The sequence below is a fragment of the Thermobia domestica genome, chromosome 14 (genome assembly GCF_964235325.1).
Source record: "Thermobia domestica chromosome 14, izTheDome1.hap1.1, whole genome shotgun sequence".
NCBI lineage: Eukaryota > Metazoa > Arthropoda > Insecta > Zygentoma > Lepismatidae > Thermobia > Thermobia domestica.
The window spans coordinates 164,562,816-164,588,429 of NC_137467.1; the positions used below are offsets into that span (position 1 = coordinate 164,562,816).

At 35.3% G+C, this 25,614-nt stretch overlaps 1 long non-coding RNA gene across 1 annotated transcript; it reads right to left on the minus strand.

Moving 5' to 3' along the window:
• Positions 1 to 2,232: 2,232 nt before the first annotated feature.
• On the minus strand, positions 2,233 to 7,473 carry LOC145670441 (uncharacterized). The gene is made up of 3 exons (XR_014128321.1): positions 6,573 to 7,473; positions 4,357 to 4,516; positions 2,233 to 3,294 (listed from the first exon to the last, which is right to left on the minus strand). It is a non-coding gene; the product is annotated as an uncharacterized LOC145670441 (long non-coding RNA).
• Positions 7,474 to 25,614: the final 18,141 nt, after the last annotated feature.

Here is a 25,614-nt window from a genome sequence, read left to right on the forward strand (position 1 = left end):
TTATGTAATATTTAAAAATGTAACATGACATACTTATGAGTAACTACCATAGCAATAATGAACCCCAAAGAAACATCATGCTAGATAGAGTTTCATTACTTCGCATATAAACATAAAACAAATGACTTGTCCTAACTGAATGAGGACATAAAGTGGGCTAAGGATGGACAAATTAGACAAATGTAGTTGTGAAACGTTTTAAATACACCGGGCAACGAGTTGCTAAAAACCAAGCCTCGATCAAGATGCTAGGTACAGATGAACGTCATAATTATGTAGACATAATGATCTGATTAACAAAAACCCATGTAATCGTCATGTAGTGGCACACTCGGACAGAAATTAAAAGGGAAAGACTATAAAGTGATCAATATGAACTGACAAAAGTTAATTCCATGGTGACCTTAACATAGCAAACCAAAAGGACAACATTCCTGATCAACTTGTGCTAGATGGCCAAGTACCTCTTAAATACGGAAAACGTATTCATGTTTCAGACAGTGATAAACTCAATGAATAGCGGTTAACTAGACATTCATGTAGCTAGTGGTATTCCTATGACGTACTTCAGCATTGATAAGTGCTAATAGGCATTTGTAGAAAATACATTCTTAAGACGTGCATCAGCAAATCCACATAAGGGTGCTATGTAAACACGATTCCATGAATCAGCAATAGTAAAGATAATTCTGTACAAAGCAGAATTATGGTTAGCCTGCTACGAAGGCGGGCACTCATAACACAGGGTACTTACCCCTTTGACAGGTATTAAACAAGCAGAAAGTATTATACCTTTCACAAATGCACTTTCACGTATTAACGGAACACATTCCTATAGGAAAATAAATGATATACACACTAACTGCTGCTTAAAGCACACACGATGCACAAAAACTTGGACAAAATAAATGATCACTGTTGTGGAGAGGTTCCTTTAAATTATGTGGCCTAGAAGATTAGACACAAGAAGATTTATTCATTTTTACACAACCTGGTCTGGGCAGGTGAAGCTGGTGTGCACCCAATCCATGACGTTCACTGGACAGCTTGAAAAACGATGATAATATGCTTATTTATGATTATAAACTGAAGTCTAACTGATAGGTAGTAAGATTATAACATCATAACGATAAAATAGGAACTGAACACTTTGTGGAGATCACAGATAGTGGATTAATGAAAACATATATATATATATATATATATATATATATCAACTCTTATTGATTAACACTTCATGTGTGAGCCTATGTACAAAGTTCCAGTTTAACCACTTGGAGCGATGATAGGTTCTTAACTTCTTGAATAGCCACCCAAAAGTGATGGATCACATAGATTACAAGGTTACGTGCGATTAAGTGGCTAAACAGCATGAGCAAAATTAGCATGAACAAATGATAACCCTGTAGCCATACTTGCCACTCAAATAACTCACAATGATAACAATGTTCTAGATTCCACTCCCAGAGTGTTATATTATTACAGGCGAAGTTACTATAAACTCTTGACGCTTCCATATTATATAAAGGCACGGATATCACTGAATAGTACAGATGAAGAGAGTGCTTACTTTCGCCTCGCTTCACGGACATTGCGAATGGGTTGGGGGCCCCGCTGCTAAGAATTTAGCTGGACATTAAGTACATTAGTTCAAGCTGCAAGTTAAAAATACAGGCCACTAAAAACATGATGACCAGGCCGCTTTGAGAATGGTTCACACTAGATATCAGAATATGATGATATAACAGGATGCAGTCCAACCTAAAAAACGTGCACCTACACAACGATGGCTCACGTGGTAGCTAGGGCTAATGAGTATTACCCAACTCCATTCAGAATTTTATACTAAGCAGATTAGTGGCACATATGAAAAACATGTGAAGCAGTTCACTAGAGTATGAAGTAGAGCAAACACACTTTTAAATATGACGATGGCCAATGTAAACAGAGATTTGACATAGTTTTGGCTAACACACAAAAGCTAATGTTACCATTGCGTCCTCTTGTTCAGCTTCGAGTACCCAGAATCCCTTGCGCGAACCCGCGAACATGATGTTTCGGCAGGGTTGCCAAATACAACAGGATTACAAGAGATAAGTAGTAACTTGTACTAATGATACAATTGTAGAATCGTTTATATAGGGGCGTTACACACACATATATGAACAAAGTTATAGATCAACTTTTGGAGAAAAATAGAACGAATTTAGGATATAAAGCATGTACATACAATACTTTTCTACACAAGAATTTTATTATAACTGAGTATAGCAACTGAGTCATACAGACTTCAAAATTAAACAAAAATATTAAATTCAAAATTAAACAATGATATTAACATTTATCAACTGCTGACTGAAAATAAAATAGCATTTTAGGCCAAATATAAATCTTTTCAAAATTACATAACGAAACTAACTGTTTACTGAAGATAAAGTAACATTTTTAGGCCAAATATAAATCTGTTCAAAATTAAACAATGATAGTAACATGTATCAACCGGTTAGTGAAAATAAAATAACATTTTTAGGCCAAATATAAATCTTTATAACAAAGAAGGTAAAAAACTGTGAGAAAAGTTATAATTTTACTCCCAGCAAACAGCATTCAAGATCTTTCAAATAAATTATAAACTATTCTTAACTGAGCTAGACAACGTGCTCAAGGGTGTGGACATATGTTTTAAAACTTTTTTGTGTTTAACGCAGAATACCCTAAGGAAGGGGAACATCTTTGGCTTCTTCTGCAAAAAGCGGTATATGACATAAGTAGTCATCACGATAAACAGACGATACACTATTGTTGGATATGATTGTTCTTTTTTTTTTAAACTGATATGATATATCTGTAAACAATAGTGGTCGAAACAGATACAACTACTGATATTTTATGCTTGCTTGAATCACGTTTCTCTAAACAAATGTTATTTCAGTACCATGCGTTATACGTAATTGAATGAATTATATGTAATTGTTTGTAACAATGCCTGTTTGTTCAATTTATAAATCAAATTTTAGGCTAGTAGCAACACTTATCCTTCATTTAAAGCTCAAACACAGAATATCCTCCAATGGAGTCTTTAGATGTATTGATGAAGGTTGTTTTCGCGAATTTCAAGGGGCCAAATCACTTAGAGTTCATTTTCGGAGGAAACACAAAAATCTATATTGCAGACGAAAGTTATTTAACTAGCTGTATGTTAAGCAGCTCTTTATTCCGTAATTGCCAACAACGAACACTCAACGAATGTTGCAGGTCTCTCGTTTCCATGAAAGGTTGAACATCACCCATTACCTGTTGGAATCAGAGAGAGGTTAACTGGTCACGTTACATACTTAAATAATTTTTCTTACATATAAGAACAAAGACACTTCTGCTTCCTCAATAGTCTGAAAGCATTATTTATTGCACATTTACAATGACATATGCATTTTGAGCCTATAAATATATGTTATTTTGAAGCTAAAAAATTGGTAAGTAATACTAATACTGCAAATGTTTTGAAAGCTATTAAATGCTTTAAAAGCTGCAAAGGTTTTCAAAAGCTATTTATATCTGACTGCAAAAACGATACGTTCAAACAAGGACAGAAGCTACTAAATTACGAAAACTCGACAGCTTGGCCTCAAATAGACATAAGAACTTCCTCACTAGCATTTACCAACAGAGAATATAGAACAGATCACATTTATCCTCAGTAAGTGATTTTGGTTATTAAAATGAAATGAAATTTTTGAGTTTTATGCCCCACGGTTATGCCGACTAGGCTTAAGGAGACTGTGATGAGAAATGAATGAAATGGTGTAATGAAGAAAGTGGGAGGAAACTGGAGAACCCCGAGGAAACCCACGCACACGGTGTTTGTTCACCACAAAGTTCACTTGGTGGGAGCAAGGTTAGAACCCGGGACCTCATGCACTAGAAGTGAACGGTCTATCACTGAGCCACTGAGGCCACTATTTTGGTTATTATTAAATAAATGTATCGAGTTCATATTTGTTCATACGTAATGAAACGTCGTAGCTCAGCTTCACACTCCGAAAACAGGGTTCTTGGCGTAACCTTAATTTTCTTTCCAACGTATGTCTTTGAAGAGTGTGCGTGTGTGTGTGTGGGGGGGAGAATTATTGGCGGGAACAGTTTTATACTACTTTGAAAGGCACAAGTGACTTTAGTTTACGCTACAATCCTATGTATACAACCAATGTATAACTATTAATATGATCATTACAACATACTTGTTGCAATAAAACTGGATTCAGATAGAAAAATCTACTTCATTCGTACAAGTAATTACAATTTCAAGTTAATGAAACAGAAATAAAGGAAGAATAAAAAACATAAAAATAATATTACCTTCTGTAACACTTTCTGTGTCTAACAGACTTAAAAGTTCGACTGCTGAAGCGTCATGTAGCCGTTTCTTCCTTAGTTTTTCCAATTTTTTACTGACAGAATCCCATTTCACGAACAAGGATGTATGATCAGGATATAAGTCTTTGTTATCTTGATCAATCTGGAAATGGAATTCCATTGTATTAAAACATTTACATTGATAACATTATATCATTAATTGTTACATAAACTCAGTGATGACTTCCACGAACATGTGTTCCTTACCATTTGTTATTTGCATTTACGACTTCTGCATTTTTAGTTTCTCACCTATCCACCAGCTACGCACACATTTATAATACGTTTGCAAACTTATATGTTATAAATACAATAAGTGCAAAAACCACGCACGAATCTGTGCTAAATGGCCAAAACAAACGAAGTTTGTATCTATTCCGATTCGAAGCAGGGCACAATTTGAGGGATCGCTCGTGATTTTGTCCGCGAAAGCAGGCACATTAGCGATGGTGGTGTGTGCATAAGAAAAGACCATTGTTTAAAATATCACCCTCCTGTTTTGCGGTGCAATTTCTCAAAATACATTCGTTATACATGTAAGTAATCTGTGATTATAGAAACAGCGTTAAAATGTATTGTTCATAATTATGCAATTATAATGCAAAACTAGCTTCTAGTGATCACCTACTACAGATTGGTACGTATTTTTTTTGTACTAATTTGTTCATCACTCCAGCAGATGGTTCTACCGAATTTTTACGCTTTTTTTTTTTTTTTTTACATTTTCAGGTTAGATTAGAGCTTTCTTTTACGAGAGCATGCACTAAATGAAGAGCTCCATTACTTTAGGATGGCTCAGTAACGTATAAATAAAGTGTGGACGTATAGCATAAAAACTACTGTGTATAAAACACAAACCAAGTTATGTTATTTGGCCAGTAAAAAGCACGAATGCTATCTAACCGAGTTAGAGTAGGAGCGCAGTAGGGTGGCCCGAGGGTTTGCGTCCATAGGGAGAGGCGCGTCAGCGACGGGTATACACATAAACGAGGACAGTGGAAGAACACACTTACACATACTATAATTTCTTTATAACTAATAATTAACTTCAATATGCTGTGATAGATGGTAATTACTTATATTCACACTTTCATTCCTTCATGAAAAATATTTCACGTCGTTTTTTACCTATAAATTTTCTATTTGGTAGAACTGCCTGCTGAAGTGAACCATTAATTTGCTTACACGTATACCTACCATAGCAAATTTGCCTGTTCACTACGGACGCACTTCGAATATAGCCCAGCAGCTTCACCTTGGCGTAAACCGTAATAGGTTCAAAAATAGCTTGTAATGAGTAGCTTGCGAAGTTTGGTACGTGGTTTTGAGAGGTGTGGCTTTCACTATAGTAGCTAAGTTTCTATGTGTCTTATACAATTGTAAGCAATTGGTTGATAACACTCTAGGAATAACTGGATAAGTTTTACGCTGTTTGCATGGAATTTTGACAAGAAAATACTGTATTTATAGACATAACTATAAATGCTGAGCTAATTTTGTAAAAAAAAAAAAAAAAAAAAAAACCGCATAGTAGTTTATTTCTAGTGGGTTATCTATTGTAAAGCTACAGCATCGCAGGTTTTCTAGCTACATATCCTCCTTATTTCTTTTTGCTAGTTAACAGACTTTACCTGAAAATTAATAAGAACTGTATTCCTAAAACTTCAGAACATTTATTTCATTTTATTGATATACATTATATCAAGGAAAAATTAACGAAACCACGAGCTGGAAATTTCTCCGATCACGAGAATTGTAATTTCATTAGTGGAAAATACAAAGACATTATTTAATGTAAACAGACTGACTTGGATCAACGAAGTTTAAACCCCCAAATTCGGCCGTTCAAGCTAAAACCAAGTTCATCCACCATTTGACCGAGACATAACCTTGAACGTTGTTGGTGCAACAGACATTTTCACTGAACTTGGCTATGATCCTCGTTCAACAGTTGAACTTCGTTGGTGCACACGGCCGAAAGTCAGCATATTTGCTTCCCCACCTTATTTGCTTCAATAGTTCTCCAAATTCTCGTCGAACTCATTCTCCCACAATAAAAGGTCGAAGTTATGCTATTCAAATGTCCATCAGTAACATAGATTGAAAGTTATGTGAATAAAGTGTCTATATAATAACTGAAACGTTAGTTATATGCATACCTGACATTCCGTTGGAAACAGCTCCTTTATCTGTAATGCCAAATGTTGAAATATTTCATTGCAAAGAGTTACATTCGTTTCCATAAAATGATCAATTAACATTGTAACTAACTGCTTCCTAGTGATAGCAGACAATTTGTTGTTTTGAAGATATTCATTGCAAACTTTTCTGCCTGTTAAGCTCTGTTTTAGAAAAGTCTCAAGATTCTGAGGAAAAAACAAACAGCATTATATGTACGATTACGTCATTCAAGATCACTTAATCGAATTCACTGAAATAGAATTTCAATTTTGCATTTCTGTATAAATTAATAGCTGATTAACTTCTGTTGAAGGATAACCATATTTAATAATACATAACTATATAAATAAATAAATGAATGAATAATAATTACGCCTAGAAATCAAACTGAGAATTTCTGCTTTTCACGTATTCCTTACACAAATTATTGGTGATTGATATTCAAAGAAACACAATTTTGCTTAAAATATACAATGGCCCTTATTACATTTAAGTCTGTTTGTTCTATAAACTAAGGAAATTAACTTACGAGGAGCTCACAGCAGCATTGGTGTTTTCACTTCAAACATAATAAGCTCTGTGCAGCTCTAAAATTGCACTATTCTTATAGATCACACTTTTGAAATGACACCATTACTATATACGCGAATCTTTGGGTTTATTGTTTGACAAATACTAAAGTGTATCGACCTGGCGTGACAAGAAACGAAAGTTGGTATTTTAGTATGATCTATTTTTACTAACTCCAAGGAAATATAACTTTTATAGATAAACGCATTAAAAAAAAGTTACAATTTTAAAGATCCTGCATATCGTGATATCATTTCGCTTAAATTGAAGTAACCGAAAATATAACTGAATACCAATCTCTTCGCCCTCCCAGCTACTCTAGTGGATAACGCATGTATCCTTGATGTATGTGGTCCTGAATTCAATTCCCGGTGAGAGCACAAAAAAATGCGATCGTTCACTTTCATTAATCACCTGTTTACCTTAGTCTAAACAGCATAACCGTGGGACGTTCCAAAAGCTCTTTCAATGTACCTGATGCTTTCCTGGTATCGTGATGCAAATAAATTTTCTCGGGATATCAGCCAGGTGATGTGTTCGTTGTGCAAAGTCTCGAGAACAAACATTGTTCTCATGATACTGACCCTGATGATGAGAACAACGTCCGTTCTCGAAACTTTGGACAACGAGCACATCATGTGATTGATATCCCGAGAAAAGTTACTTGCACTAACAAAGATGGAATAAATATAACGCAGGCTGTCACCAGATTAAAAGGTGAACGCCAACATCTTTTACATTTCGACTGGTAATGAATCATATTTGCACAGTTCATATTTGCAGCATAAGTATCACTGTATCAATTCATATTCAAGTGACTAAAGGCAGAACACTTACAAAATCTATCAGCTTGAAGAGCTTTGAACTCCGAGACTCTGTAGAGAATTTTGTCTCTCGTTTCAGCATCGTATCAGTTCCTCTTTTAGTAGGTGCTGGCATGGAACAACTGCTTTCTGTAGTTTCAGATCGAACTGACACTGAGTCATCTGGCATTGACACTGATGGTGAAGCAAATGAGAGAGAACCGTCATCTAGCACATCATAAATTTCAACTGTGTTTGTTTCTACAAATTCCATAAATTTTGCTCATAATTTTGCACATGTCCCTATTTTGGGAATTAACTGAGTAATTAGTTCATCAGTTAATGAATTAAATGCTGCTTCGTCTATTTCCTGTTCTGAAATATAGATTAAAAGTTTATAATTAACCAGATATTTACTGAATATCAAAAAAGAATTATACACTGGTAAAAGCATTTAAGTTTTATTACACTACCAAGCGAAATTTGGTATATTACGCGATCATGTGCCACACAAAGAGTATAGGAAGTTGCTCACCCCAGTTTTTTTTTTTTTGCCTTTACAGAAATGGGTGTATTTGGGCTAAGCTAAAGAGAAAAATGTTCATGGTAACTTCATACTTCAGCTTCATACTGTCAAAGTTACAAGGGTATAGAAGCAACAACAAGAATTTAAGAGCATTTTTAACTCATGCAAATCATTTTATAATTTGGTACATAACGGGTACCTATGGCTAACAATAAGTCTAATGCTAACCGATTGTTTTCAAAGACTAATGTACTTCTAACAAACAATGAAAGGTTCTATGCAGAAATCATAGCCTGTCTCCTCTCTCTCTCCTCTTTGCAATTTCTGACATTGGTCGTTTTGCTCCAAACCACAGAATTATCTTTTGGAGATAATACACTATTCTCTGAGTGTTTTGAAGAATGTAATATTTTCCGAATACCTAATAAGAAGTATACACTCGAATATATATAGGGAGGGGGTAGTGGTTCATGTTACGGAAGCACAATTTTGTAAAATTTACAGAAGAAATATGATATAGTGTACACAAGCTGAATTTTACGTTTACAAGTGGAGCGTTATGACAAGTGCTATTGACACTCGTATCATTGCAATATCCCACCTCTTTTCATATCTTTACTTACGCGTATACGCGCCATCACTCACGTGCCTGCTCCCTGCGCTGCCGCTTCGGCCCACCATCTTTGCTTAGTCCTGACTGTTAGATAGCATTCGCGCTTTTTAGTGTCCACTTAGCACAGGTTACGTTTATGCACTGTATATTTATGACAATTAGAAAGTTTTATTTATACGCAAATCGTAAAAGAACTGATTTTTTCACAATTACTTCTGGTGGGGCCATCGATATTTACCTGTAATAAGTGAGATATTTTCATGTCGCCCAGCGTAAGTATTTCAGGGGTCAGTAAGAAGTAAATTAGTGAAAATTATATTTTTTTAAACAATTATTTCGAGTGGTGTACCGAAAGTAAAAATGCACGCTTTTATCAGCGTATTTCACGATAAATATGGATTTCAAAGGTAAGGATTCTATATTTGCGTTCCATGAAATGTTCTTTCAAAATTATGCTTTATATTTCGGATGACATTTAGTATCTCTCCCAAATCCATTGACGGCTCAGGACCCAGTACTGTGACTTAGAGTAAGCTGTTGTTAACTACCTCGTTTATGCGAATACCCACCGTCGCTGACGCGTTTGCTCCCTACGGACGCACATCGTTTCTAACTGTCGGGCTCCCGCTGCTACGCTTCTGTTCTGATTCTGTTCGATAGCATAAATGGTTTTCAGTGTCCATATAGCACAAGTTGGTTAGTGTTTTATGCGTAGTTTTTATGCTATACGTTCGCACTGTACTTATACTCATGACTACTTTACATTTACAAATAACGAATGGTAACCCCTACCATGTAAGTCAGAGTCAATACCAAGTGATCTGGAGGAGAAACTAAATAATAACCCATATTTCTTCCGTAAATTTTAGATTTTTGTTCATCTGTAAACTATAAATGCACGAATTTATTTTGCAAACTACTAGCGTTAGTGTCACTTTATTTACCCCTTTCCGGAAGTATCTAGTGGTAATAGAAATTACCCCAACTCTTGCCCCTGCAACTTTATACCCTGCTCTAGTGTCGTCAATGCCCCCTTTTCCATATGTAAGGGCGTAGGTTTTACTTAATAATGCCCGCTCCGGGTGGTAAACTCACTTTGAAACCAGAAATTATTCTCTGTTAATTCTATGAAAATTGATCAAAAATTCCCTAACCTTAAGCGAACCCGTACCTACAACTACCTTACTCTACTGTACCCTACCCTACTCTACACATTTGAAAGCGGTTCTACATATCGATGCGCAGTTGGGGCGTGCATTGTAAAGTTTACCCAAGGCGTATTTGTTACGTCAAATTTACAGCCAATAGAATAAGTACATGTGAACTAACAGCAAAAGTAATATATACGAAAAAGTACACTTACTTTGAAACACGTCGATTAGCTGTGGTAAATTCCAGCTTCTTAATAAATTTATATCATGGATCCATTACGTCGTTGAAAAGTAACAATTACTTCTCACTTCACATCACTGTGACTTCGTTGAGAAAGTTGTATAGTGCACACTACACTCATTTACACACAGTTCTTTTACGGTGTCCCTTATGATTGTTGTTCTACATGTATTTTTATTTTTGCGATACACACTTTCGTAATCGAAATGTTTATCCAGAATGCAAATAAACACATGTGACCTTGTAAATAGACATTTTGGTCCGGAAAACCAAATAATTACCAAATCAGTTAAAATTTGGTTCGCATAACCAAATTAATCAACCAAATGTTCTGACCAAAAAATATAGTGTTCATGACCAAACACGTTAGGTCAAAATGACCAAATTTTGGTTAAATTAACCAAAAAGAGTGACCAAATGCTCTGACCAAACAAATTTGGTATTCTTGACCAAGCCCTTTTTTTCAGTGTAAACTTAAATAATTAACTAACTCGGAAGCGACGAGAGAACAGAAAAAGTATCAAGTGTCCAGTTGGTGAGGAGGGAAAGGATGGGAACATGGACATAACACCATAAAACCCATTATTGAGATGGCAGTCAGTGATGGTTATAGAGTTGGCTCGGGGGCTTAGGGTTTTGAAATTCCCTCTAGGGTATTTCCCCTAGCGTTCTCAATCTGAGTTACCAGAATTTTTGCAGTACTATTTTCAATCATCGTTTATTCAATCCCCTAGCCCTGGAAAATCTGAAATGAGCTTTGCCTCATATCGTGCTTAATATGAATTACAAGTATTTTTGCAGTACTGCTTTTCACCTCTAGTGTAATGAAATTCTTCCACGAGAAAACCTGTAATCAACACTGTCAGTAGCTACGTCCTCGCCAATATACATTTACAAGTAGAGCTTTATTTTCGTAATTTTTCAACAGTTAAGCAATTTAGAATTGTATTATAATTCAAAGTAATTATCATATTTCTATCGTAAATAAGAATATATATTCAACTTCTTAAACACTTCGCTTCGCAGGAACCTGTTCAGCGAATGTAACAAGCAAAAACAACAGGTTAGGCGTCTCAGAAATAACAAAGGAGAAAAGAGAAAGGCAAAAGCAACACAGCACTGTCTTATCGCAGTCAGTGCTGACAACATAGTTTCTTCGTCACTTACATCGCAAGAGCTACAAGCTGTGTACAAGTTATACAGTTACAATATACGTTGTGCCACACTAGCGCTACAGGCGGAATGCGCACGAACTACAAATGAATATGTTTCTCATAAGTATAAATCACTGTTGCACCCTCTTTACATTCTACACATACTTTTATCTCCAACTCTTTGACCTTGAAAAGAAGAAGTACCAGGCTTTCCGAGTTCACAACCATAAACTGTTTGTGTACAGAGTACGTTTTTAGTTCTTCGAATGACTGTGGGCAGGAAGAACAAGGGTGATGATCGGACGATCGCATACGGCAGCTAGAAACACCCGGTTGCAATAATAACTGTAAAATAGAAATATAGAGCCTTGACAATGCCGTGAGGATATATATACATGGTAGTAGTAGTTTACATGGTAGTTTTTTTGCCTTTTAGACGCCTGTCGATGGAGGCCAGCGGAAAATTCCGTTGTGTTCAGTTTCTCTTGCTTGGAATTTTACATTCGAGTAGTTGGAGCTAAAAATTTTCAAAGAAATTTCTTTTCTACCTATTTTTTAACAAGACAAAACATATAAAAAGGCAGCCTCCCTCGTCTTTGGTCGCTGTGCATGGTAGGAGTCCTTGAGTATGTGATCTAAGCCAGGCAGTTTGCTGAACTGGAAATGAGTAGTGAAGTTTGAAGAGAATCTCCTCTAGTTAGTTACTGTATGTAGCCAAATTGGAGATTCTGCTACAATACAGATGCCCGCTAAAGCAATTGAGTTTTGGCCATAACATAGTTTAAACCATGCTAGGGAATTAGGAATTAAGCTTGTTTCTTGGAAGTTTGATCATACGCCTATAATAGAGGGTACTTGGGACATGTATTGGATCATCAGAATGGTAGTATATAAGCTTCCTATGGATTCTATGTCGGAGATGAGTGAAGCTCAAATAGAATTAGGAATTGGTTACGTCCTACTGGTGGAGGAACTTTTTATTTGAATGCTAAGGCGTTTGGGTTCGATCCCCTCTGTATTTATTAGCACAATTAGGTGCAGTGAATGATTATAGATTTCTCACTGCAACTTTCAAGCCGGAAAGTGTAAGAGTGAGTATTGACAAAATTCCTCATTCCTTGTGTGCAAGGAAGTTTAGTCAGATCCGTGGAGTGAAAGCTGACAACCTATCCCAAGACCAACCTATCCTACATATATAATTTAGATACATTCTTTATTGTAGACTTAATTTGGAGTTTTAGAATCAGGGTAGTCCAGACTGTGTCCTGAGAGTCAAGGTTTAGTCTTTGAAATGTAAGGAGTACGGGCCAGGATTAATTGTTTCCTGTGAACCTTATTTACGCAGGTCCCTTTTAAACTAGAGAGATATTGAATAATTAATGAAATTAGAAAAATTGGAAATTAGCTTGAATTCTTCCTATCTCCATTCGTTATTGGGGAAAGGCAAGCAGGAGATTTGCGTGTGTGTAGGGGCGGAGTAGTGTCCTGAGATTATAGTTTTTATCCCATTACCAAAATTAGAATATTAATTTGTAATAAATAATAATTCTCCATTCAATTTCCTTGATCTATCACTTAATTTTCTTTGATATGAACCAATACTAGACATAACGAGCAGGTATTGATTAGTGGTCGTATAGATATACAATTATTGAGCAGATGGTTGTGAATGCGAGGTTTTCGTAATTTTAATTTTAATTTTTTTTTGGAGAAAAAATAAAAATAGTATAAATTCTTGAAGGAAGTGAAGGTTATTTCAGTAACTTCATCTCAAGTGGATGCTGAGCCAATTATAAATATTTAATTTCTAGTTGTATAGAGTTGTGTCAATAGAGACAAGAGAAATAAGAATATTTATCGTACGTGTACTGGGATTGACAGCCAGATTTTTTTTAAAAAAATTGTTCCAATCTGTTCCTACCTTTCTCTTACCCCAAACAAATAAAGCAAGTTTAACTTTGATCAAGTCTTTCTTTCAGTGTAATGCATAAGTTGGGTGTGTTTTGTTGCTCGGCTAAAACTCTATTCCACGCCGCGAAGCTTACAGGATTTGTGCATTCTGTAAGGTATACAAATACCTGTATTACTTCCCGGAAACAAAAATGTTACCAAGACATACTTTTGGAAGTGTTATGTTGTAATCATTTAGAACAAAGTGTAGTGTGCATGAAAGGAAGTACTGTACGAGCAAGAGTGACACATCAAGAATATGAACAGCAAGTGGGAAACAAAATCTAAATTGTAGGCTGAACATAGATATTCATACAGTGCACTCCGTTTGAATTTTAAGGCATATTTTCTAGCGCTTTCATAATGACACATTTGTAATAGAAAACAAGTGATATTACATAAAACATTGAAAAAAATCGTGCATTCATTAATTTGAAGTTAAGCTTTATGGTCTTTATTTAGTGGAAATCTCCATAATAGCTTCTTTATCATTAATATTTACAAAATATAATATATGTAAGTGCATAAAAAGTTATGTAACCTGACCATTTGTTATTTCTCTACATTTAACAGATAATAAACTAAATTGATATACATTAAGAAATAATAAATAAAATTCAACAACTTTCATGTAATTTCAAGTCATCATAAAACTGGTTTAATCTCCAATATTATCAGAAAAACAGCACCGCTTTTGAAAAAAAAACTAAACCAAAACCTTCCCATAGCATAACGAAATCTAAATCCGAGTCGAATTTCTGCTCCATTCCCATAATTTTCTTGACGTATTACACACTCTCCTATTTAATTATAATTAATTCAACACTAATTTTTGGTGTGACAATTTTCGAATCAGAGACGGAGTTGATTCTGTCAACTTCACTCACGTACCGGTGGCTTTAAGTATCAGGGGAAATTACAAGAGTTTATATTTTACAGGCAAGAGGTTAGGAAGTAGGAATGATTATAGCTACATTTTTATTTGCCGGACGCATGGTATTTATTTGGGTATCAGATTAGTCTCCCGGGTCGCCATTTTGGCCTCACCGCTTTCTATAAACAATAAAATACGTTCATACTAAACCAGTCATGAACGCATTAACAAACACGTATATATTTTTTATTTAAAAGGAACAGGGACAGTAATAATAATATTACGAATAGATAGAAATTTTGCATTTTATCTGCAAGGAAGAAACTGTATCGCTCAGACCCCGAATACAAAGGATAATGATTTTACACCACCCCTGCGATTAAGCAAGGATTAGAAAGTTTTCTAGGCTTTCAGCATCTATGACAATATTAGCCCGTTACGTATGAGAGATGACGTCCCTCGTCGACCACACTGCAGGTGGTATTGCAAAGCGAGAAAGGAATCAGAGTTGAGTTGAGTTGATTTGGAATTTAACGTTCCTTTGAGTAGAGAGGCTATACGAGACGTGCACCTACTGATTAACGTGGAATCCAAACCACATGAGCCCCATCCGGAAATCGAACTCTGGTCTCCCACGACAAAGGCGCGTATGCTAACTGCATAGCCACGAAGATGCCCAAGAAAGGAATCAGAAAGTAAGGAGATAACTGGAACCATTATTCCAGATTCGATCCTAGTGTGAATGAGAAAGAAACAGGAAAACTTGACTCAGGATGACTGACCTGAGTTTTAAAGTGTTTCAAGCTAATGTATCTACCGGGAATTGAACCAGGGACCGAAGGCGAGATTGCTAGCGCTTATGCTAAGCGTGCAAACACCTACGAATTAATATAAAGTACATTAAAATACATTAATTTTAAAGGTGGAACCAATCAATAACTCACCTTAAATCCTATTTTATTCATCAAGTTTTTCATATTTTCATAAGTGCTGACAAAATCAAGAAATAATATTTCTTGTACTTAGTATTTATAAATGTTTTTAGGAAAACAACGTTTATACACGTCTCCAACAAAATGTTTCTGCGGGGACAGTATTGTGACTTATACAGTGAATTCCATTTCGAAATTTGAAGAAAAGTAGTCAGTGGAATTGTAACATGTATGTTTCACTTCTAATATATAATTTATAAGTTTAGAATGGAGCTGGTTAACAATAAATTCAGCGTCGACTACAGTGAAAGTTCATTTATTTTTCATAAGCATAACATCATTTCCTTAGTGGATACTTCCTATTAATATATTAATAAAATGTTAAATTCTATCGTAGGAGATGTCATGCAATCGCATTTTTATTGCATTTTTTCAGTAAACCTTTAAGAAACATAAGACGTAGAATTGACGTAGTATTTTTAAGTTTTGCTTTAAGCAATTTATTCAAGTATACTCTTGCATTAACAACATAAACTAAAAGCTAGATATATCATGGGAGAGTTATGTCCTGCCATCTTACCTAAGATAAATCTGAAATGAAGTTAATGGTCGGAATATCTTTTTTTCGTTTTGGATACTGACAAAATCTGAATCTAAGAAAAACGTATTGAACTGCAGCATTAAACAATGAAATAAAACTGTTATCTTTGCAGGTCATAGAGCATAAACTTAAACTGAGAAATTTGTTTTCAAAAAGTTGATTCCCTTTTTTTGCTTGTATTTCTTTCACAATGCAACATCGAAATTAGGACATAAGTGAAATAAATTAGAAGTGTCATAATTGTTATACTTTACGTTACACAAAACAAATCCTGTTCTGTGCCCTTAATTACATTACGGGCAAAGGCTTAGAATGCCTATTTATGCCCCTCCAAAAAATGTCATAATGTATAAGAAAGCATAACGTCACGTTTGTGACAGTAACTTTTGGGTACTAGTCCCCAAGTACAAAAAATAAAATTGCGTTTGTTTTGATGATCCTTCATAATACACTAAGATGCTAACAGGAATACCCATATTAAGTATACTTCCTAACGAAGTCTATTACACTAAATAGGAAATTTAAAAATATTGCTCAGTACACTTTAAGATTGTTAACACATTTTGCCACCATTTACTAAGTTAAGCATGCTGCCATCTGTTGAGCACAGTAAACACTGATGGAAAACAAACTATAATTCTTCCACCTTCGCTAATAACATAGGTAAGTTGCTTTTAGTTTAGCGTCCCTTTCAGCAGCGAGGCTATATGAGACGTGGACCTACTGATTAACGTGGATTCCGAACCACATGAGCTACCGCCGGAAGTTGCTTTTAGATTATCATGTCTCATTCATGTTATTTATATAGTGGTTCTGCCTTGTCTAATTATCCAGAGCTTGTAAATAAACCAATCTCTCTCACCAAATTGCATCTTTTTTAACAAGTAGTAAGTTAGTCTATTGTTTTCAACCTCAATCCATCTGAATGCTAAGGAACGGATTATTTTTTGCAAACACCAAGTGATTCCATTAATTTTTTTCTCGAAGAACTCGCAACAGTGGTTTGGAAGAAGGTCGTTGATTGTGAATAATATGGATTTCATTACTTGCTCGACGAATAACGCATTTCTCAAAATAATTCAATGAGATTTTTGTTTTTCGTTGTGCTCTTCCTCATAATTCTGTTAATTTCTCGCGCACTCGTAACATGTTTTAGAGTACTTACTGAAACAACAACAGCTTCAGATATTCCCTTTTGCCTTTCTTTTACCTTAATTGGATTTCAATTGTCAGCCCCTATCTTCATAAAATCATAAACATTAACCAATATCTCTCAGCATTTCCTGGGAATCGTTTTCGTTTTTCTAAGTTTTCTGTCCTTTTTAACCTCTATTATGATTTTAAAAAAAGGAGCTCACAAAACAATTTAACGCAGCACAGAACCAATACACAAAGAACACCATACTTCACTCAATACAAAAACACTAACATGTTCGGCTTTTCATGTGATTCTCAAAACGTACGCTTGTGTGCTGTAATGAACAAACATCCCAGGAGAGTGGGTATAGGATCATTTTCTTCTACCACCGAAAGTGACAAACTTCCTTGTATGAGGGATAGAGGAGTTGACAAGTCTGTAGCTACGACTTCCTTAACGCTAAGACATGAATTGTTGTGCCTATAATGAATGGATAACAATTGTAGAATGTGTTATGGGATGTAATTTTAATTACTTTAACTTGTTTTACGACCCTCATCAGTGGCGGAGCCAAGGGTGGGCCTAGGGGGCCCAGGCCCCCTTGCTCAAAATCTTGGCCCCCCTAGCGGCCCCCCCACACAAAGTGATACTGCTATAGGTCGACAATCGGTGAGTTAATAGTGGCCGCAAGTTAAACTACTACCGAAATATATCTCGACAATAAAGTTACCAACTTCAGAATATCGTATGTGGCAATAGTCTGCGTTCCGAGCAAAAATCTTCAGGCTCCTTTTTGTTTGGAGTACAGCAAGATCTAATTTATCTAAATATGTAAGGTGCATGCATTGACCCCAGCATCTGAACGTTCCTTTTAACCTCTGTCCCTTATCTGGTTGTCTTCTTTGTTTTCGACAAAGAACAAATAATAATAATAATAATAATAATAATAATAATAATAATATTAATAATAATAATAATAATAATAAGTCTGCATTCTCATTGCTTCAATGTTGAAAGTCATACTAAAATAAGAGATGCTTTCTTACAAATAGCATGCACTGCAGTAAAACTTTACACTCGTGTTGGACGAAAGAAGTCTTCGTACACTAGGTAATTAATTTCCATCGATTATGGCGACATAGAACAAATGCATAGCATCCATTAAATAATTTGGTATTATTATTATCATCAAATAATATCGAGAAGTCTTGTTTAATATACAGTAAAAGAAGAGAGCAGAAGTTTTTATTATTTCTGTCATTCTCTCTGCTGTTCGTATCCCAATAGTTCGAGAAAATTAAGATACTGAATACTACCAGCACCTACTATTTGCTACTGGTACTGGTTCTCCTTCTCGTCTACCTTCTAGTCTTGTCTCTAGTACGTCTAATTTCCTAACGCTCTTGGCCGTGGCAACTAAGTAGAAACCTTCTGCTGCAATGTTAATAAGCGATACTAGCGATCTCCAAGGAAAACTGAGTCAGCGCTTGGTGGACCTATTCTACTAACTAAAGCCTGGGGAAATGAGGCTAACAAAAATCAGTGATTCTTTATAAATAAATCTTTCAGAAGTATTTTCTTTTAAACTACTTTAACTGTAGCTTAATTCCAAAACTGCTACTAGAGATATTCCGAAATTTATCACAGAGCCAGTGCTACAATCTCCTGATTACTAATAATCAGGTAAGTTACCTAGATGATACAACTTGGTCGCGGCAGTAATGCTGTTTTGTGTAAAAGTGTAGTTACTCCCATGATCAGGTTGTATCATCCTGTTGTCTGATGTTTGTGGGACTGGTCTACAGATATTCCATTCAGTAAGTTCAGTCAGTGAATACTAGTGCTGTTGAATTTTTGTGACATTAGCGGTTTTCGTTTTTTGAGAAAACCGGTTTTCTGAAAACCGACATTTCGGTTTTATGAAATTTCACTTTTTTCAAAAAAAAACGGTTTTCGTTTTTTTCAAAAACCGATTTCGACAGCACTAGTGAATACCAATTTTTATCACAGATTTATATTAATTCTGCGTCAAAATATGTATTTCTGAGAAAATTAAGCATTAAGCATTTCTGAGAAAATTACATTGTAGGAAATATGCAGAACAGTAAATCAGTGGTGACATGGATTTTCAACAGGATATACTAATTAATGCCCCTCCTTCAAATCTAATCTCAAAACTTACAATATTAGTTTAGCATCGACTACAGGATAGTAGCGTTATTTCAACTACTTTGAATTTATTTTAAGGCTTTGAAACATCCGAGACTCAGAGGATAGAAATAAGGGAAATTAGTCAATAGGGCAACCGAGGAAGAATCTTGGTAATCTCCTCAGTTGAAATATGTATCCACGAGGGATCAATCACACCATCTTCCGAATCTTAAACTGATGTTCTACCGCTGCTGAGCTTTGGCCATTCGGTGCGGGTGTGAAGTGTTTGTGTATTTGAATTCACGTCAAATTCTAAAAAGTAGTGAAGGTAAACAAACGAAAGAAAGAAAAGGACCACGTATACTTCTTTTACTGTAAGGAGTCCCGATATAAATGTCTGTTCTAACACTGTTTGATATTACGGAAAGAAAAAACACATTTCCTCTTTTTGCTTCAAAGAGTGCTCACTTCATCATTTTAATAACGTAAAGGCACATTCATTACTCAGTTTTAGAGCTCAAGGGTAAAAGTAACAAAAGTAATTGAACTACTGCCAGATCAAAACAAGATCCTGGAGCCGGGGCAGTTGCCCGGTGGCCAGCAAACTAATATGTGTGTTTATTGGTGTGGATGTAGATGAAAGGGGTACTAATCGCAAAATTTGTCCTGGGCATCAAATGTCTAGTTTCGTCACTGATTAGGCTACCATTTTTAGAGCGTGAAATTTTGACATTTTTCTGAAATATTAAGAATAAATTATAATTATTGGCAGTTTACTTAAGAGTGAAACTTAAGCTTCAAGAGCAAGGCTTATAATTTAAAGTGGGGTGGAACGGAAAATCACTGCCCTGTTAGAGTTCAGTTCCTGTTTTGTGTGACGTTTGTCTCGTAAGCACTTTTGTCCTCGTAGATCACATTTTACTTTATTATTATTATTAATAATACAGTTTATCTACCAAACAACTATTTATATTATTATGCGGTATTCAACCAAATCTGGAACTTGTGATATTTATTTACTTCCATCATTCCATCCGAGAAATAAATGTCATCTGTACGAGATGGAATGTTTTCGGGTAAAATTTGAGATGACTGTTTCCATGCTGTAAATTTGAGCTTCGCCTTATTTTAAGTAGATACAGACATGTCGGAAGGTTTGATTCTTGTAGATTCACTAGTTCAAACGCTGCTGTCGAAAATGTGGTCTTGAGAATATGACTCTCAACGAACAACATTCGAACAAATTTATCAAGAATATTTGTTGATCTGCATAGAAAATGGTCTTGAAATTCCAGAGCCGGAAACAGATAGGCTATAGATATTCCTCGTGGAAACGAATTAGACATTCCCATCGAAATATCACAAATTCATTTTGGATTAATCTCTTCCTTCATTGGAGGCAGAAAACGAATTTTCTAAAGATAATATACAGTGAAACCTCTACTAACGGACACCTCCCGTAACGGACATATTTTGTAATCCCCAAACACTATAATAGGATAAAACATATTGGCAAACCTCTTTAAAGCGGACACTCTCTAGTATGGACACGGACAGTCTTTTCTGTCCTTTATAGGCATTATTTACCTCCGTATTACGGACACTTTCTGTATAAATAAGTTGAAAAGTATTGTAAAAATACACTTTTAGTAATTCATACATGTGTCACCAAGAAAGCATTGTGACATTTTGTCTCCTCAACTGTCTACTCAGCAATCCAGATGAAGAGTCTCTGTTTATCAACACTCTCATGTCCTTTGCTTGCATTCCACTCCCACCCAAGCTGTTTTAGACACAAAAGTGATTGACAGTTGCCCGCCGTTTGGAGTAAGACGTTATTCTACTGTCCTGCTGGAATCTCTAACCAAACAGAAGACAAGTTCGGTAGTTTTTGCCCGCGGTACGCATATTGTCACAAAAAAGACACTACTGGACTGCAATTAACCCACAAATTAAAGCGACATACTGAAAACGTAAGTGTAAAGTGCAGAGAACTATAACATCTTATTTTCATCTTGTGCCTCGAACATAGAGTATTGGACAGCAGAAGACAACACAGGTACAGCAACATTTTGGTAATATTCGTGAATACATGATTCATCCAAAAGTATTGTTACTAATTGCATATTATCTTCTTTACTAATTTACCTAAGAAAATATCAAAACCTCTCTAAGGCGGACACCTCTCTATAGCGGACAAATATTGATTCCCCACGGCTGTCCGCTTTAGAGATGTTTCACTGTACTAAGAAACATTTTTCTGCATACTATTGATAAGGCAATCACTGAGACGGAAAAACTCTTTGGATCATGTGACAAAATCATTAGATCAATCACCACTCTACATCCAAAATGTGAAAACTTTCTAAATTACAACATTGTGGAGCATATGGTCCAGTATTATGAAAGTGATCTGGAAATATTTAAATGTAAACTCAAAACCCTCCCAAACACAATTAAGTTGTATGAAGGCGAGAGAAAACCAAAGTTGATTCCTTGGCGAATTTCGTTGATCTTTGCGTCTACAAAAACGCATACCTAGAAACCAACAAGTTAGATATAATCTCTGCGAATATATCAGTTTCTAGTGCTACATGTGAAAGGCCATTCTCATGTTTGAAAAGATTAAAGATGTATAGGCAAGTCAATGACTGATGATAGGTTGAAAAACTTAGGATTACTTTATATAGAAGAAAATTGCTAAATCGTTAGATCTGCAAAAGAAGTTGTTGATAAGTTTGCTGCTGCCGACAAGAATAGAAAGATCCTTTTTTAAGTAGAGGCATGAACCTTGAAGTTATTTTCTTGACCTGTAAAAGTGTATTTCTCTGCTTCCACTTAAATCTACCAGCCACACATATTTCAAATGCAGCGATTAAATTACTACTTACTTATATTGAAAATCAATTGTATTAATGTATCCAAGTTGTTTGAAGTAGTAAATGCATACATTTTCACCGTAAAAGAGTAAAATCATGAACAACAAAGATGAAAACATCCATATATGTATATATATAAATCATTCATTGGAGATGGCCCCCTCAAAATTTTCTTGGGCCCTTCATTGGCCCCCCCTCAGAAAAATTCTAGCTACGCTACTGACCCTCATGCATTTTGTTTAGAAAAATAATATAAAGAAATCTTTAATTCACCAAATGCACCTTTATATGTTATTAAATAAATAGGCTATTTCTATTTTATTTTTTAGATCTTTCTAAAAGAAGATAAGAAAAGGGAAACTGCAGTATGATTGAAGGTCTAGTTTTGTCATTCCTTAACCCATTTGGTCCCAGAAAGAAAAACCGGTTTTGAATTGGGTCGTAATTTCCTAGCCTTCGTCATTGGGACCTCTTGTTACTCTGGAAAGAGAAATTTCGTTCTTGTCATTTACAATTCTGTGTCATTTGACTCATCTCCTATGAGATCACTGGGACTTTGTGATTTAAAAAATACATGTATTTTGAAGACTAGAAAATATAACCTAACTTATAGTTGAAGGCATAAATAGAAAAGGGATGGGAATATATGGTTTTATTTTGAAGTACATACAACTTAAACACATTAACTCTGATACTGAGTGTTATTTTGTTAACATTATGAAGGATTATAATCGAAAGGAGTTATAACTAAAATAGTAATTTTTTCACCATGCCGATTCCTTCCAACTGCACATGACAACACGTTTATGCTTGTGTATGGAAAGTATATTTCACTCAACACACAAAGTGACATTGCATTTGACACAGTGCTCTATGGAGCGTTATGCTGTTATTAGACTTCCCAACTATGTTATGTGCAAAAGTATCACATATCTAACACACCGTCCATTTACAGACGAGTATCAGAACAAAACGGTACCATTGAGAGAAAACCCAATTTTTAACAGACAACATCATATAAGATCCTTTTAAATATTCTATTAGCAAGACTGACTCCATACGAAGATGTAATTTTTGGAGATTATCAGTGCAGATTAAGACGAAATCGACCAAATATTCCAGGAATTTACTGCAAGAGTTCGTTCCAAGAAGCTGGCGAAAATGCCAATATCATAGCAGATAACCTAAGTTTTCAAAGAACTTCGCTTGTTCAACTGAATGACGGGAGGGCAGTACTCTAGTATTGCAGTTGCAAAACGCCTGTGGTTTCTTTGTTATCCTGCACATCCTACTCTCTGACAAGGTTGTGGTTATATTATTTTGGTAGGTGATTCTTCTCATCAAATTGAATGTCGCCTATCACAGTAGATCGTGAGTAGTGGAATTCAAAATTGACCGATTTTGTGTTAGAAGACAACTGTTATTTACCTTCGAAAGTCAAGAAGTGCCATGAATTATCGTCCTGTTCTTGTATCCACTAGCCAACTATTGACAACCACCATATCTTATGCTGTAATAACTAGTGGTCAGTTCCATTTCTTGCCGCGAACATGTACTCAATATTTAGAGCACAACCAACATATAAGATCAGCACCTCCCATTCTTTTGTTATAATTCTTTATAACATTTGTTGCTAATCGGAATTTTCTGTTTTTCCTTCCCCAAAATGCTTGCTAGAAGAAGAACTGTGGCAAAAGTTACAGAACTGTTATCATTCCACCTTTTAACCAAGATTTGGTATGTTTTGTTCAAACGACCATTGAAGAAGTTCCTGTTCATCTTGATCACTTTCGCACTCAGCACAGGACATTGACGCACCCGTTGCTCGCTTATCGCTCCTGACGCACGAAATCCCGTATCCTTTAGGTCTTTTAGCAGCTGAATACTTGAAAAAAAAATGAAAATAAATGTACTTTATCAGGTGGTAAAATAACAACATCTGCATCACAAAAGGTTTTGTCGTCACTCGGTTCTCGCAACATTTAATAAAGCTCAACTATTTTGCAAGGCTATATATTCCTGACCATCGCTAATACATTTGTAATGCACAGAAATGTACTACGCGGCACAACATACAATGCATTCGGAACACACTGTACAAGTACTCTTGATCTAGTGAAAACGATCACTGTTGCAGGGGCAGACATCGCTAAGTCCCAGAGATCTCATATGAGATCAGCATTGTTGTAACGTGAAAATAGGTGTTGTAAGATTTGCTTATATTAAATGTGAAATTTCCATATTGATTCTGTCTAAGGGAGCATTTTAGAAACATTGACTTTTACTCCACCAAACAGTACTAGACGTTAATTAATTAAAACAAAACTCTCTCGGAGCTCAGAAAAAAGAGAATTTTATTTGTTAAAAAACACGTATCTAATCACGGAAAAGTTCTACACTTTCTGAAAGAATTTGAAGCATAATACAATGTATTTTCAAACAAGTCATTACATCTTCGAACGTTTGCATATTTTAGTGAAGAGGGGTTATTATATTAAGTGGTCTGATATGAGATCGCTGGGACCATATGTGTTAAACAAAATGCTTGAAATCGCCATTTTTGGAATTCTTTATGCTATCCGTCACGCACTTATAGTTTCATTAGGGCCAAAACTTGTGATAAAAGTACTAAATTCTGAGAAAAAAATCTTTTTGTTTTTACCAACAATTTCAAGTCTCTATTAATTATGGAAAATACTTATTTGAAATTTATAAGATTCGAATTTACGAATAATTGTCTCAACTATTGAATAAAGTAAATGATAAGCCGTAGTTGCAATTTCCATATTTTATAAATTTTGAAAATTTTATAATTAATATAGCACGTAGAAAATCTAAGTGCAAAATGGGTGTTTCTGATTCTGAAGATAGGATTTTATAAGGTACTAGGTTTTCATTACTCGTGCCACCTCAGTTTTCATCAAAGTAAGTTCTTCGTCTTTCTGAAACCTATTATAATGCCTTTTGCCATTCCTTCCTTACTTTACGGCCCTGTTGGTTTTGACTAGATAACGCACGGTCGTTACTTCTTACCACGCTTCGTCTCATATTCCCTTCTCAGCTAACGAACCGCTGGGGTATTAGCAGACAACCCTCTCACGAGAAATTAATGTTTGCATTACTTCTTGTTCAACCTAAGTACACACTGTTAAAAATAATTTGTTAAATTTGAGAAACCGTTTCTTATCTGTGCACTGAGATAATAGTTTCATAGAAATGAGATTTGGCAATTCTTACTCATAAGGGCATTAACAATATGATTCCTCATTTCGCTTTATACAAACTCATCTACTTTCCTTCACTTCTCGTTAACGATAGTTTCAAACTCTTGTTTCTAAGAAAAGATATTCTCGGTGCACTGATAAGAAACTTTTTTTTAGATTTAAGAAAGTATTTTAAAATTGTTTTTTTGCTTTATGGAATGGTAAAAAATAGTA